General features: G+C 35.7%; 1 protein-coding gene across 5 annotated transcripts in view; it reads left to right on the top strand.

The window, feature by feature from the left end:
* FUT8 (fucosyltransferase 8) overlaps positions 1-17,246 on the top strand; it is a 263,883-nt gene that overhangs the window by 47,675 nt on the left and 198,962 nt on the right. The window lies entirely within an intron of this gene.

Here is a 17,246-nt window from a genome sequence, read left to right as displayed (position 1 = left end):
TAGTTTGTTATTTTCTAGTTCTTTAAAAAAAAATTTTTTTTTTTCCTTGAGTAAATTTAGGCTGTTTATTTGAACTTTTTCTTTTTTTCTTAATGTGGGTAGTAATTGCTATGAACTTACTTCTTGGAAGTGCTTTTGCTGTAGCCCTTAAGCTTTTATATTGTGTATTTCCATATTAATTTGCCCATAGATTTTTAGAATTTATTCTTTGACCCATTTGTCAGCATTAGTAGCATGCCGTTTAATCTTCATATATCTGTGTATTTTTCAGTTTATTTCTTATAATTGATTTCTAGTTTGGTACTATAGAAAATATGCTTGATATGATTTCATTTTTCTTAAATTTATTAAGACTTGTTTTGTGGCCTAACATGATGTATTCTGGAGAATGTTCCATTGGTAATTAAGTATTTTGTTGCTTTTGGTAGTGGAATGTTATGTAAATTTCTCTTGAAGCCATATGGTCAAATGTGTAGTTTAAGTTAAGTGTTTCCAGATTGATTTTTTTTTAAGATTTTATTTATTTATTTGACAGAGAACACAAGTAGGCAGAGAGGCAGGCAGAGAGAGAGGTGGAAGCAGGCTCCCTGCTGAGCAGAGAGCCTAATGTGGGGCTCAATCCCAGAACCCTGGGATCTAGACCTGAGCCAAAGGCAGAGGCTTTCACCCACTGAGCCACCCAGGCACCCTACCATATTGATATTTTTTTCTAGATGAACAATCCATTGTTGAAAGTGGGGTATTGAAGTTTCTATAATTATTGTGTTGCTGTCTGTTTCTCCCTTCAGATCTATTATTATTTGCTTTTTAATTTTAGGTACTTCTGTATTGGGTAGATAAATGTTTAAAAATACTACAACTACTTGTTGGATTGATGCCTTTATCCTTATGTAGTGACCTTCTTTGTCTTTCTTGTGACCTTTTGCTTTGAATGCTATTTTGTCTGATATAAATATAACTGGTCTTGCTCCCTTTTGGTTTCCATTTGTCTAAAATGTCTTTTTCCATTCCTTTACTTTTAATCTGTATCTACCCTTAAGATATATAAAAGAACTTAGTCCACTTACATTTAAAGTAATTATTGATAGATATGGATTTATTATTGTCATTTTGTTCATTGTTTTCTGGCTGTATTGTAATTCCTTTGTTCCTTCTTTTATCTCTTTTTTATTATTTGGTGATTTTCTATAGTGGTAGGCTTAACTTTCTTAATCTTTTGTGTATGTGTTGTAGTTTTTACTTTGTGGTTACCATGAGGCTTATATAAAAGATTTTATACTTGTAATAGTGTATTTTAAGTTGGTAGCAGTTTATGTCAAATGCATACTACTAACACTCTCTATTTTTACTCTACTTCCATACATTTTGTTTTCCATGTCATTATTTACATCATTTTGCCTTGTGTATCCATTAACAAATTATGTATCCAATTATGTATCCATAACAAATTGTTAATTTTACTAGTTTTTTCTTTGTGCCTTCATACTAGATTCACAAGTAATTTACCCACCTTCATTACAAATTATAGTAATCTGAATTTAACTATGTATTTACTTTTGCCAGGGAGATTTTTTTCTTTAGTTTGTCTTGTTGTTAATAATAAGCATTCTTTAGTTTGCAGCTTGAAGAAGACATATGAACATTTATTATAAATCTGGTGTAGTATCAGTGAACTCCTTAAGCTTTTACTTTCCTGGAAGACTCTCTTACAACTGTGAAGGACAGCTTTGCTGGGGAGAATATTTTGGGCTGGTACTTTCTTCTTTCATGACTTTCATTCTACTTCTTTCTCACCTGCAAAAATTTTTCAGATTTTGCTAAAAAATTTCCTGATTATCTTATGGTGATCCCCTATAATGTAAAATAAATTTTTCTTTTTCTACTTTTAAGATTCTGTCCTGGTCTTTAACTTTTAACTATTATAATGAGTCTTGGTTTAAATTTATCTTGTTTGAAATTTTGTAGGTTGTTTCTTTTCCTGTGGTAAGTGTTATTCAAATAGGCTTTCAGTTCCTTTCTCTCTTTCTTTGCCTTCTGGGACCACATAATACATATATTGGTATATTTTATGGTGTCCCATAATTCTCTGAAGCTACATTCACTCTTTTTCATTCTTCTTACTCATTACTTCTCTAACTGGGTGAATCCCACTGTCCTGTCTTCAAGTTTGCTGATTCTTTCTTCCACGGATCTAATCGGCTGTTAAATCCCTCTGTTGAATTTTTCAGTTCGCTTATTTAATTATTCAGCTCTTTGTTTTGTTTGGTACTTTCCTGTATTTTTAATCTCTTCTTTGAAATTCTCATTTAATTCATACATTGTTCTCTTGATCTTGGTGAACATCTTTATGATCATTATTTTTTACTCTTGATCAGGTAAATCACTTATTTCCCTTTTATTAAGATCTGTTTCAGGAGTTTTGTCTTGTTCATTTGTTTGTAACATATTTCTGTTTCTTCATTTTCCTTAACTTTCAGTGTTGGCTTCTGTGAGTTAGATAAAACAGTCATATTTCCCAGTCTTGATGGAATGGTCTCATATAGATGAAGAATCTTATCATTCAGCCTGGCCCTAGCTCTTGGCTGTCTCTCAAACCTTTTGTGATTGTCCAAACTGCCTTCTTCATGTCTCTCAGTAGCTAAGAGTATGCCAAGATCTTTGTGTCCCCAAGTGGAGGATCAATCATCGTCATGTATGCAGGCTGAGTGAAAGCTAGACCCTCAGGTAGCAGCTTTTAAAGTATGCAGGTAGACGTTTTTTAGAGAAAGATTGGGATCTGGAAGTTTTTGTCTCCACTGTTCTAAACCCTGGGAGTTAACCAGTTAAGAACTGTTTCTTTGTTTGCTACTGTTTTGCGGGATATACGAATGCAATCCCTGCAGGCTGCCAGAACCAAGAAATCAAAGAGTGCATCCCCTGTGTGACAGCCATAGTACTGATAATACCGGATGTGTGCATAAGCTCTTCTAGGAAGCTCTTTGTGATTTGTAGTGATCTACTGGGAGAATGCAGAGATGGTATCTGCTGGCTTCTCAGGTTTCATGGAAGATTGACATCTGTCTGTACATGAATGCTAAATTAGAAGCCTCATGTTCTGGCAGCAGCTTTTAAAGTATGTAACTGGTCTCTTATTGGGAATGACTGGGAGATGGGTCTTTCTGTCTGCTCCTTGTGCATTGAGCCCAAGGGAGATAGCCCCCATAGAATTATTTGTTTGCTGCAATCCTGTTGAGTCTGCTAATGCAAGCTCTGGCCACCAGAGTTAGGCCATCAAGGGGTATGTCCTTTGGGTAGCAGCTGCAAAAGCCAAGCACTGGATGAGTACACAAATTACTTTCAGGAAAATACCAGTGAGTGAGAGGTGGGCAGAGAAGGAATGCAAAGATGGTGCTCACTGACCTTTCTGGTTTCTGGAGAAGACCTGTCCCTACATGTGTGTTAAATGAGAGTCCTGGCCCTCAGCCTGCACCTTTTAAGATATTCAAATAGAGGGGCACCTGGGTGGCTCAGTGGGTTAAAGCCTCTGCCTTCGGCTCAGGTCATGTTCTCAGGGTCCTGGGATCGAGCCCCGCATGGGGCTCTCTACTCGGCGGAGAGCCTGCTTCCCTTCCTGCCTCTCTGTCTACTTGTGATCTCTCTCTCTCTCTGTCAAATAAATAAATAAAATATTAAAAAAAAAGATATTCAAATAGACAAATTTCAGGAAAGAATGGTAGGTGGGCATTGTTGTCTGTTGTCTCTGTGCTGAGGTTGGGGGCATAGCCACAATGAGTCTGTGGAGCCCACCAAGAACTATTTCTTTGTTTGCTGTGGTTTTCTGGATCTTGTGGACACAAGCCCCATTGGCTTTCAGAGCTAGATGTTTTGGTCTGTCCCTGAGTTGGTGGAAGTCTTAAAAGTGACACTAGATGTTGTGTTGAAACCCTTTAGTCTTTCCTTTCCTTTTTTTTTTTTTTTTTTAAGATTTTATGTATTTGAGAGAGAGCATACACAAGTGGGCCCACCAGCAGGGGAGGGAAAGGAGGGGGAGAGGAAAAGAATCTCAGCACAGAACCCCAAGTGGGGCTCCATCTCATGACTCTGAGATCATGACCTGAGCCAAAACCAAGAGTTGGATGCTCAACCAGCTGAGCCACGCAGGCACCCCAGAAAATCTTTACTCTTCAGGGAGAAGTCGGCAGTTGTGAATTCTCTCCCAGTAGTATGTTGCTGTGCTGGGAGTGGGGGTTATGGAAAGAGTCTGGTCTCATAACTGGTCTCATAGTTACACAAAATAGATGGCATGGGGAAGGAGAAAAAAAAAAATTAGAGTTTCTGCAAAATTACCAAAGGAAAGAAGTGCTATATACTTTCTAATGTACTTTTTAATGTTAAAAAATTAAAAATTCCAAAACCCAAGGAAACTGAGAAAGCTTCTTGGACTTATGTAACAATTTTTATCTATTAGTTGCAGAACCAAAACAATAAGAAATTAATTTTATATAAAAAATAGCTTTTAACTATGAAGTCCTCCTGTCATTCTTCAGTTCGTTAAACTTACTTTTGGTTGTTATTATTTTTAAGAAAAATGTAATTAGGCAGTTCCAAGAAAGCTTCGGAACAGCTGTAATTACAGCTGTAGATTTAGTCAAAATAGGGGTTTTTAAAGGCTCCACTCCCCTTTTGCATCTCTTTCCCTCACCCTAAGTAACCCAAATTTAGTTGTAAAAGTTTTGGTGCACTCAGGATTCCTGAAACTGAAGTGCCATATGTTTAACTGCATGCAGATGTGATGATTATACGTGACTCTTCGTTAAGATTTTCTGAAACCTTTTTAGTTTTACTACTCTATGCACAGTTAAGTGATTTTTATCAGCTTGTTTCTGTATTTAATTTTACAGATATACGTGTATTCCAAACATAGTTTATTAATTTTTATCAAGGTTCAGGCATCTGCTAAAACTACTTAGGGGGATAATAGTCTTTAAATTTAAATTTGAGCTAAATGATGCTACTATTATTACAAGCTGACTGGGAATCTGTTACACCTTACGTCTATGTTTTTCTTCAAATTTTACTTCAAATATTTTTTAAAAATATTCCTTCAAATTTTACTCTGTAGTAATTAACTTTAACCTTGTCTAAAAACAAATTTGGTAAATCTTTAATTGGAGAAAGTTCTGTTATGATAAATCAGAAGTTAAATATACATCCTTGTCAGTACTCCCCTCACTCTTCCTTCCTTAGCTTTATGATCTAGGGATGTGGATGTCATTCTGAGGTCTAGTTTGCTGTTAGTCAGGGATTGGCCATAAGGGTTATGAAAAATATGGCTGAGCGAGGTTTGGGGCCAAACTCTCTGTCTCAGTTAATTGCGATCTCCTTTGCAGATGTTAGTTATGCTGAATATCATTCATGGACTACAGTAATTTAACTTGGATTCTAACTGTAATTTGGCAGTGTTATATTCTCAGAAATTGTCTAAAAATTGTAGTTATTTGTGGTTGTATCACACATAGGGAAATTCAAGAAGTCTTCTGCCAAAGTTAACAATTTAACACTTTCAGGCAGGTAAGCAAATGAAACATACCTGTATGTGTATACCACCATGTTCAAAGGGATAAGGTTACAAAGATATATGGCTCTTACCTTCAAGTACAGTGGGTAGAAAAGATACAAATATGTGCATTAGTTTAAGAAATCAACTTCTAGGGATGCCTGGGTGGCTCAGTTAGTTAAACATCTCAGTCAGCTCAGGTCATGATCCCAGGGTCCTGGAATTGAGCCCTGTGTCAGGTTCCTTGCTCAGCAGTGAGTCTGTTTCTCTCTCTCCCGCTGCCCCTCTGTCTGCTTATGCTCTCTCCCTCTCTTCTCTCTCTCAAATAAATAAAGAAAATCTTAAAAAAAAGAAATCAACTTTTAGAGGGTAAATAAACTTGGATTTAAATCTCTAAACCAGGAACTCTTTAGATCATAAAGAAATTCCAAAACTCTAGACCAGCTTTCTTCTACATGAGGAAACAGATTCAAAGAAGTGGAGTGAATTAAGTCATTGATTTAGAAGTAAATAGGACATTTATTGGACATTCTAAATATGAACTCAAGAGTGACAAAGGTAGCAAGTTAACTTTGCTCTTAGAATCTTGGATGTCAGCTAATGTCGATTGATTGCTCATTGTAGGTACTTTTAGCGAGAAACTGCTAGTTCTTTCCTCACAGGAGTCTAAGTGGGAGTATCAGCAGAATGTGGACTTATATAGTAGGTTATTTTTAGAGAGATAAAATTGAACAAAAGCCATTTCAGAGAATACTGCTGAATTCAAATGAATAGTTAAATACATTCATTAAGACAGGATAAAGAACTATATTTACAAAATTATATAACTTAAAAAATAGATTGGCTTATTTGAGATTGAGTATAATTTTGATGATGAAGATACAACTTATTATGGAAAAATAAAGGAAGAAACTTAACGGAAAGAAACTTTTAGGAAGGAAAATAAAACTGAAGCTTTAAAAAGATAGGAAAAATGAAATGCAAAAAGTAATTTAATTTTATTTAGGGACTGGCTACCTATTTATCTCATTACCAGAACTTGATGTTGTCATTGTCTCTTCTTTCGTCTTCTTGCTTTCTCTACTGGTGCTCTCTGAAAAAGGCTCTAGTGTGGTGTGGTGTGTAATACAGGTCAATGCAGTTCTGGGTTTGTCTTGGATTTAAGGTTTGTGTATTTAAGACATACAAAATGAATAATTTTGAATTACTTTAACTTCTGAGCTTCAATTAAGGCACTTCATGAAAAATGAGATTAGGTCTTGGATATGACTATAAGATTGTTAGAATAATCAAATGAAGTCACATGAAATGTTTTAAAAACTGAAGACTTCATGAGGTATATAATATATTTTTTAGAATTACAGATTCAACCCAGCTTGACAAATACTTGAGTATCCAATATGTCAGAGCCAGGATTGTAGACTTTTGAATTCAGGAAGATAGAGTCCTGTGTAATTTGGGGAAGAAACAAAATATATAGTATATATATAATATATGTATAATATATAATGCAAATGTCTATAATGTATGACAGAATATGAAAAGGGTAATAAGAGGTTCAGCTGAACCAGATTGTGGCTTAAGTTAAAGAACTGTCCCCCCAAAATCTGCTCGAAGTCCGTGAGACTTGGTATGCCACAGTGACAAAGTGAGTATTTTGACCTTTTCTTACATATCTTCTGCTTTTTGAACCTTTAAGTAAGAGTGGACAGATTTTTAACTTGCATTGTAATGTGGTGAAATTCTAAACTTGGGCTCTTCTACTGGTTGCAGATGGGCGCTTACTGATTTTTTAGGTGTCCAGACATGAATCAGTAGCTGAGTCAAAGTGCCACAAAGAATGTATAATTTTAGATTTGGTGAGTATTGTCAGTGGGATAGGTTCTAGATTTTAATATCTGGGTTGGATCCCTTGAAAAGGACATAGGTGATTAAAGGGATGCTTGAGGAACATCTGTCCAACCCCCTTGAAGATAACTTTTACAGGGTCCCAGAATTAGCCTGTTTCTCATAGTGAGGAATCTGTTTGTTATGTGATGAAGTATACTTTCTTACAGGCTCTTGTGTTTGGAATTCTTTGTTTTTGTCAGACCAAGTGACCTGCTCCATCTGCTGTCTATATTTTTTACATTTTATTAGATATGCTAAAAGCTTGAATAAGGAGAGAACCTGTTGACAGGGCAACCAGAAATAGAAGAGAATGATCGGTTCAGGAAGCAAGTCAAAAAAGGAAATAATGATAATAGCTAATACTTATGAACATTGAAATTCCAGGTCCTGTTCTAAATGCTTTTCTTTTATTATCTTACAACAACATATGGTATTGATATTTTAATAGTAAATATGAGTTAAATGAAATATTAATTTAATGTTAAATGGTAATAATATTTATCCCTGTTGCAGACAAGGCAGCTGAGCTATAGGGCTTTGCACAACGAGAGACAGGGTTCATGCTAGGATTGTTCGGTTCTATATATCGAATTCTAACACCACCACATACTACTTGTTAGAGATAATCTGGAGGCTCTTTTGGGAAAAATTCTCAGCCTCCTCTTCTCTAAGTACAGTATTCATTAGAGATAAAAGATGAATATATTAAAGCCAGTAACTTGGTTGGCAAAGGTGGGGTAGAGGAGGTGAAATATAGAATTTATTCAATGTTTCAAGACTGAATGAAGGTATCAGAAAGGAAGGAACCTCAATATGCATATAATCTACTTTGCAAATCAGGCAGGAAGGGAATTTTGGTTAGGCTATTGTAATGAGAAGATTTTATGATGCTACATAGTCATGAAAGATTGACATAGAAATAGTTTCATAAGAGTTTATGATTGATCACTAGTTTATAGACCAGCATCATCCAGTAGAAATATAATGTGAACCATGCATGTACTTTTAAATTTTCTGGTAGCCATATTAAATAAGGTAAAAAGAAACTGGTGAAAGTAGTTTTAATAATATATTTTATTAAACCTAATATATTAAAAATACTACCTGAACTGCTAATTAATATAAAAAAATCAATGAAATCTTTTGTATTCTTCCTACTGAGTATGAAATCAGTGTATATTTTACACTTACAGAGTTTCTCACTTCAAATTAACCATATTTCACATGCTGAATGACCGTATTTGGCTACTGACTACCTTACCTGACAGTGCATTGATGTACCATTAAAAGATAAAGGATTGGTTTGTCTTGTTATGTTCTTAAAAAATTTCTGATTAAATTACAGTTAGATGATTTATTCTCCCTGTGTGTATATAGCACACAAAGAATAGAGGTTATGATCTGGGGCCAAAAAGGCGTCACTCACTATTCAGTTGCATCTGGAGAATTTGTTCAGGAGGGGAATATATTTTTAATATTTAGTAAGAAGGGATCAGGAGAGATTTACCAAATGTGTCTGCCTTCAGCTCAGGTCATGATCCCAGGGTTCTGGGATCGAGGCTCCCTACTTGGTGGGAAGCCTGCTTCTCCCTCTCACACTTCTCCTACTTGTGTTCCCTCTCTTACTCTGTCTTTCTCTGTCATATAAATAAAATCTTAAAAACAAAAACAAAAACCCATGATGTTTGTTAGTCAGCAACTTTGTGCCTCTGCCTGGGAACCTTCACAACCTCACTAATTTGCTTTTTGTGGGATTTAATGTTTAAGGTTATGTCCCTCAAACAGGGATTTCTAAATCTGCATTTTCCTACCAAAAAAAAAAAAAAGATATACCTAATTAAACAGATCACTTCAAAATGACAAATCTTTCATAATTGGGGCTCTTGGGTGTTTTGGTCCATTAAATGTCTATCTTTGCCTTAGGTCATGATCCCAGATTCCTGGAATCAAGTCCCACATCACAGGGGCTCGCTTCTTCCTATCCTCCCCCTTGTGCTCTCTTTCACTGTCTCTGTTCTCTCTCAAATAAATAAATAAAATGTTAAAAAAAATGAATCATTCTAATTGTAGAAGTATAATATGCATTCTTTGTAAAAATTTAGATAGTAGAGATACCTACTTTTATGTGTTTAATCAACAGATCTCCAGCAGAAGGAAGTGTTACCACTTTGGCTTCTTTCTGTAGTACTGGGTTCCTTGAGCTCTGTAGCATTCCAGTGAATCAGAACCTCTTTGGTTTGTATGGGAGACGTATTCTCTCCTTAAAGGAGAGGGTGAGCAAATGGGAGATAGGTGTTCTCCCTGGCCGAGTTATATTTGTATATTGTTCTGTATTATGTACCATTTTATATTTAGCTAAGTGCTAAATTTTAATGCAGTTCATTAAAAATCTGTCTAGAGAGTTATCTATAAATTATAACATTTGTAAAACTAAATAGCTTCCACGAGACTTACATTAACTTCTTGAGAGTTATCAGGTTAAAATAAAATAAAATTAAAATTAAAAAATAAAATTTGCTCTTTGCAATTTTAACAGAATAGAATATGCTTTTATCATTAGTAATTTTCATTTTCTGAATTTCTAGTTTTGGTGGTATGTGTATGTTATCAGTATATACATATCTTTTTTTGCATGACTAATTGTGTTTTGTTATGAATGTTGTGGGGAAGGTTTGTGGAAACCAGTGCCTAAAATGCTTACCATTTTAGAGATAGCTGGTTGGAACAGGCAAGCTAGAAATGTACTTGGAAGGAGAAAATGATGGCCATTTGGGAGGCACAGAGATGAGGGTTAAACAGATGCTTTGAGACGAGGTCCAGAATGTTTTAAAAAGTAAATGATTCATACAAAAAACTTAATCATTAGGAACATAAGCAGATTTTATAAAATTTGAGTAGAAAGCATCCTGAAGGAGGACTTTGAATTGCATATTTATTCTGTTCATATTTTGTGATGGGTGAAATATAGAAGTCTCCTTATTGTTTTGAATTCATTGCCTTGTAGCTTCATATACTTTTAACTAAGGATTACAGCCCTTTGATGTGGGAAGTCAAGAGACTTTGAGTTTGTAATGTTTTTGAGTTAAACAGCTTGATGACTTAGACTGGATTTCATTTACCTTTTTATTCATATTGTCTGCTGGACAATATGACTGTATGGCTGTTAACAGTCATACTGGCCCTTATGGAGTTATTGCTAATTCATAATTTTAAAGTGCTGTGAAAATATTAAATACTCCTTAAATATTAAGTATTATATTTATTAGAACATTATTTAATATGAAGTAGTTCACTCATTAACCCGTACTTAATTTTGGTTATTATAATTACCTATTGTTAACCACCCATCATAGTATATGCCTGTCTTTCAGTTCTTAGTCATATAAGAATATTTGTGAGACATGCTTAGGTCATGGTTGACCTGGGGATGATACAGAAAATTTCTTATAAAGTGTAGTTATGACTATAGAATGATTTTGTGCTTACTATTGTTGTCTTGCTATTTCTGGAAGTTAGCCTAGGTTAAAGTAAAGAGTTCAGGTTTTGGAGTCGTAGGTATCACCTTGAATCCTTTCTCTGCTCCCTAACTAGCTCTGGGCAAATTATTTGCCCAGACAATTTATTAAACCTTAGTTCCTACAACTTGGAAATAAGTAACAACCATGTCTTAGAGTCATTATGATGACCCCCACAAAGTTGACTCTTCCTAGGGATAATAGCAGCTTACTGTTTCCTCCTTTTAAAAAATTTATTTATTTATTTTTTTATAAGATATTTTACTTTATTCATCTGAGAAAGAAAGTGCAAGCGAGTGAGAGCATAAGCAGGAAGGAGGGTCAGGGGAGAGGGAGAAGCAGACTCCCCACTGAGCAGGGATTCCCAACACTGGGCTTGTGCTTCCAGGACACTGGGTTCATGACCTGAGCTGAAGGCAGACACTTAACCCACTGAGCCACCCAGGTGCCCCTCTGTGCCCCCTCTTCTTCTTCTTCTTCTTCTTCTTTTTTTTTTTTTTGTTTTGTTATTTAATAAAGACCTTTTTTAGAGCAGTTTTATGTTCACAGAAAAATCATATCCCCTGCCTCTGCACATGCATAGACTCCTCCATTATTAACATTCCCCACCAGAGTGGTGCATTGTTGTAATTGATGAACCTACATTGACATATCATAATCACCCAAATCCATAGTTTACCTTAGGGTTCATTCTTCCTGTTGTACATTCTGTGGGTTTGGACAAATGTATAACATGTATCCATCATTATAATACATAGTATTTTCACAGCCCTAAAAATCCTTTCTCCTTTCTATCTATTCATGTCCATTGCTCTTTCCCTAACTTCTACCTGTGACAGCCCCTGATTTTTTTTTTTAATTTTTTATTTTTTTTACTGTTTGCATAGTTTTGCCTTTTCTAGTATATCAAATAGTTGGAATCAACAGTATGTAGCCTTCTCAGATTGGTTTCTTTTTACTTTAAGTTTCCTCTGTGTCTTTTCATAGCTTCATAGCTTACTCCTTTTTTAGTGCTGAATAATATTTCATATGTATCAAAGCTTACTTTTTCATTTACCTAATGAAGGACATTTTGGTTGCTTCCAAGTTTGGCAGTTATGAATAAAGCTGCTGTAAACATGCATATACAGAGTTTTGTGTATATATTAGTTTAGGTAGCAGCTAGTTTAATGAGCATTTCTTTATCTTAGAAGCTTATAGACTTTACATGCAATATATCCTTTAATTCATTTTTTTAAAGATTTTATTTATTTATTTGACAGAGCTCACAACTAGCCAGAGATGCAGGCAGAGAGAGAGGAGGAAGCAGGCTCCATGCTGAGCAGAGAGCCCGATGTGGGGCTCGATCACAGGACTCTGAGATCATAACCTGAGCCAAAGGCAGAGGCTTTAACCCACTGAGCCACCCAGGGCCCCTCATTTAATTCTTATATCTGTAATAGATTATGTAAAGTTCACGGCCTATCGTAATGTATGTCCAACAACTGGTTGTTCTTATTTTTTCTCTATTTTAATTCCAAGCATGTAGTTTAATCAGAAGTTGAAGCTCTTAAGACGAGGGATAGGGGTGGGTAGTCTGATCAGACCTAAAGGGCTTATAGGGAAGTTCAGAGTGGTTTGAAGGTGCAGTATATATGAAAGTGTAATTTAAAGATAATCTGCGTAATAATTACTTAGGAAGCTTGTTAAAATGTATAATTTTGGGTTCATCCTCGGAAACTCAGACTTTATGATTCAGAATTCCTGGTCATGGGCCCAGAAGTCTATAATTTTATGAGCTTAATATGTAATTCTGATTGACAATGAAGTTGAGAATCATCTTTTTAAGTTTATTCTTCCTGATGAAAATATGATTCAAGTGATTTTTAAATAGTTATTTTTCTTTGCTACAATAAGTTTTTTTATTGATGATGGAGGTAGTAAATTTTTTCATTTAAGTTTTTACACATGATGTATAATAAATACAATTTTTCTGTGTTATGAGGGTAGAAGGAGTAGTGATTACTCATTTGACTCATATTTAGTAAACATAACTTATTTGAGGTATATTTTATTTTGTCATAGTCATATTTTACTTTATTATTCAAATAATATAGTGTTTTAGAATAGGATAGCAAAGGAAGGTAGACTGAGAACACATACTATTATGAAGATAGGAGGACAGATGAAGAGAGTGGTTTTCTGGTTTTAACTAGAAGGAGAAAGTAACTACAAATAGGTTACATAACTAATATGGATAATTAAAACCTGATGGAAATTTTGTTAGTCATATTAGTGAAAAGAGTCATATCAGGAATACTCTACTTCTGTGTTTTTTGACAGTTGTTCTCTATACCCAACATAGGATTCAACTCATTATCTCAAGAGCGAGAGTCGTGCACTCTACTGACTGACTGAGCCATTAGGTGCCCTGTTTTGTTTTGTTTTGTTTGTGTAATGTCTGCACTCCATCTCAGACCAGTTAAATCAGATCTATGTTACTGTGTTCTGAGCGTCATCATCATTATTACTATTTTGTTATTTTTGTCAAAAATTCTCATTCATTCTCATGTGTAAACAGCATTAAGAGCTACTATTTTAGTGATTCAAAGGAGAGTCAGTCAGTAAGCTAAGAAGCCCGGTTTCATGTCTTCCTTTATTTTATCTTCTATCATCTTAAGCATCTGTAGGGTGATGAAGCAGAACTGGTTAGAACTCTTTAACTGGAAGGCAGCTAACATCCTGAAGTTTTCTTTTTTTGGCCTGAGCTAAGAAGTGACTCCTTGAATCTCTCCTCATGCATCCTATTGCCTGTTGCTTTCATCAATTTTTTTGTAATTTCTTTCGCCTCTCTCTAATTTGTCAGTGGCTTCCTGAAAGTAAAACTCAAGTTCAGTATAAAACTACTTTAATAAAACAACAGTGGCAGAGGCAAAAGAGTAAAGTTCCTTCCACTTCTTAAATTCTGTGATTTGTTATGTAAAGTAGACAACTATATTTGTTTTAGACTTTTTATTGGCCTTTTCTTTATTTTTCTGGGGATTAAAATGTGTTTTCTTTCTGTCATGATATTTGTTCAATATATTGCTTTTTTTTTTTTTTTAAAGGGGACTTTATTTATTTATTTGACAGAGAGAGAGTGTGCATGCATAAGCAGTAGGGGTGGTGTGGGGGAGCAGAAGGAGAGGGAGAAGCAGGCTCCCTGCTCATGCTGAACAGGGAGCCCGATGAGGGGCTCTATCCTACCTGAGCTGAAGGCAGACACTTAACCAACTGAACCACCCAGGAGCCCCCAATATATTATTTCCTCAAGTTGTGTTTCCTCATCTTTCTCAACCATACTTCTTGCATCCATTTCCCATCTTGCACCCATTTTGGGGGAGAGACAGTAAATATTTTCTCATAGGCTGTCATGTTTTCAGAAAATAGTTTTTCTAAGCGATCAAGATCATGTTGGATTTTATTCTGTCTAGGCACTATATATCAGTTAGAATCTGGACAGGGAAGCAATCTACACTAGATCTTTTTGTTGAGAAAATTTAATATAGTCAATGGATTATACAGGTGATAGAGTTGAAAGAGCAAAAGGGGAACATTGGAGTAACACAGAGATGATAATTGCAAAAAGCTACAACCATCAATACTGAGGGGAAAAAAAGGGCTTATGAGTAGAGTTGGGGCTCAAAACCTCTGGAGGGAGTACTGTATGGCTTTTGCTGATACTTCTGAGAGTGCTGGAAAAATTGGTGGCTGTCACCAACTGCTGCTGCTGGAGTGGAGGGCCTATGCTGGGGCAGTGCTGACTGGAAAAAGCAAGTTTCTCCTAGTGCTCTTATTAGCAACAGCCAGCCAAGCTGGCTGGCCAAAGAGAAAAGTAGTTTCCAGAGTCTCTTTTCAGCATCACTATGTTGAGTATTAAAGGCTGGATTTGGAGCTAAAAGACAGTAGCTGAATAATGAGCACATACAGCTTTCTCCTCTTCTGGTTACATGACGGCATGGTCCTTTGGTCTCTTGATCTCTTTCTGAGCTATTGGAACTGCTGTATGTTCTTAGAGTCTAGGATTTGGAATGAAAGGGGTTGTTACTAAATTAACTTGTCTAGTTCATGTGATTCAGGGGTAGGAGATGGGACCACCTGCTCCAAGATAACTCTGTCATAGCCTTTCTTGGGATCTGAGATTTAATCATTAGATACTAATTCCTTTGTCTCTCAAGGGGTTTCTATTTTTCAAGATCCCTTATTTAAAATACAAAAATTGGGGCACCTGAGTGACTCAATAGGTTAAGCATCTGAGCCTGACTGGCTCAGTTGAGATCAAGCCCTGTGTTAGGCTCCTTGCTCAGTGGGAAGTCTGCTTGTCCTTCTGACCCTTCCCCTGTTCATACTCTCTCTCTCAAATAAATAAAGAAAATCTTAAATAAAATAAAGTACAAAGATTGTGGGAGGAATAATGATGCTTTTAAACCAAAGGTTAAAAACTGATTGCTTATTAGACAGTGGCCTGAAGTAACAACCAGTCTTCGAACAGATTATAGCTTTTTTCTCATTCTAATCTTCCTGCAGAGATTCTCAAATATTAATATCTATGTGAATTATTTGGGGATTGTTAAAATGCAGAATCTGATTCAGTCTATCCCTGGATAGGGACTGAGACTCTGCATTTCTGACAAGCTCCAAAGGGAGGCTTAAGTGACTGCTCCTAAATTAGACTTTTCATCTCCTTTTGCTGCTTTGAAAACCACTGTTCTGGCTTACATCCCCTACTAGACCTGGGTTTGAGTGGCTGAATGGTGAGTGATCATAAAGGAAAAGTTCTCTTGCAAGCTTAATTTTCTAGGAATATTTTGAGCAATCTTAATAGAGATTTATAGCTGTTTCTTTCCAGGTGGAAAGAAAAGGACATATGCCTCTGAATAGGTTGAATTTTTGTCCATAATTTTGTTTGACTGCATCGTCTGCTCTGGATGCAGAGACATGTCTATCACTTGTAGTTTTCCTGGCTTCTTTTCAGTAATTTCATACATGTTTAAGGGGAACTGACTAATGGGAGATAGGATAGGAGGACAATTAATTCATGCATGAGATATTTTGCCTTCATTAGAGCCGTTATTATTGATTAAATAGAACTCTCTCTGGATTTCAAAAATTGAATTTGGTTTGAATTTCATACTAATTGCATTTCCCCACTTTTGACACTTTCATATACTTGTCTTCAAAGTGTAGAGTCTTGTCTTGAGGGAAATTAGTGGTAGTCTATCTTTTATGTCTTTTATTTTTTAAAAGATTTTATTTACTTATTTGAGAGAGAGAGAAAGAGAGACAGAGTGTGTGTGTGTGCCCAGGGGTGTGGCAGAGAGAGAGGGAGAGAGACACTCCAGCAGATTCTGTGTTAAGTGTGGAGCTGGATCCCACACCCCTGAGATCAGGACCTGAGTCAAAACCAAGAGTCAGAAGCTCAACAAACAGTGCCACCCAGGTGCCCCAGAAAAATGGTGGTCTATCTTAATGGAACTTTGAAGGCAGCCCAAATTTATGAAGTTGTTAAATGCTCTTTACATTTGGATTTTACTTACCAATCCATACCTGGCCACATGAGTAAAACATTAATCTTTTATTCAGTTGCCATCCTTCCAGATTCTCTCTTTGCAGCCACCTCATCCTCATTCCTGGATCTTTCTTTTTTTCTTTACAGACTTCGATTCTCAAAGATTCTAAGTACTTTCTTTTTGTCTGATATGAATATTATCCTTAAATTTTTAATTCAGGCTATGGATGATAATTCAGGCTATGAATAGAGAAATAATTGGCCCCTTTATCAGCTGAGGTGAAAGAGTTAAAATCAAAGTTAAGGACTTAGGGGATTCCTACAGAAAAGAAGGGTGAAAAAAACTCAGTTTTAGGATCCTGAACAAAGCCTTTTGATTGGCATATAGAGACCCTTGCATGTACATAAACGCCCATATTTGAATATTTATAGCAGATAATCTGTCAAAATTACTGTTATTTTAATTTGCCAAGCTTGGCTGATTGCTGCAGTTGGATGTTAGTTGAATTCTAGATGAGGAACTGTAAATATGATCTAGTGTGAAGCATGTTTTTTGTCCTTGAAGCTGTTTGAATATCCCCCCTCCCTTGTGTGTGTGTGTGTGTGTGTGTTTTGTTTTTAATAGTGAGCCTTTTTGTATAGCTGAACTTCCATGCTGTTAAGGAAAAAATAAAGTGGTGTGAGAACAGTAAATATTTAAAAAAATTTTTTAGTTGGAAAAAAATTTATTCACATTTAGTGATCAGGAATTGCTTAAATAGTTTTAACTATGTGTTCA

This window comes from Mustela nivalis, assembly GCF_964662115.1.
Source record: "Mustela nivalis genome assembly, chromosome: 6".
NCBI classification, from domain to species: domain Eukaryota; kingdom Metazoa; phylum Chordata; class Mammalia; order Carnivora; family Mustelidae; genus Mustela; species Mustela nivalis.
The sequence above is the reverse complement of the archived record's forward strand: the minus strand, read 5'-3'. Positions and strand labels throughout refer to the sequence as shown.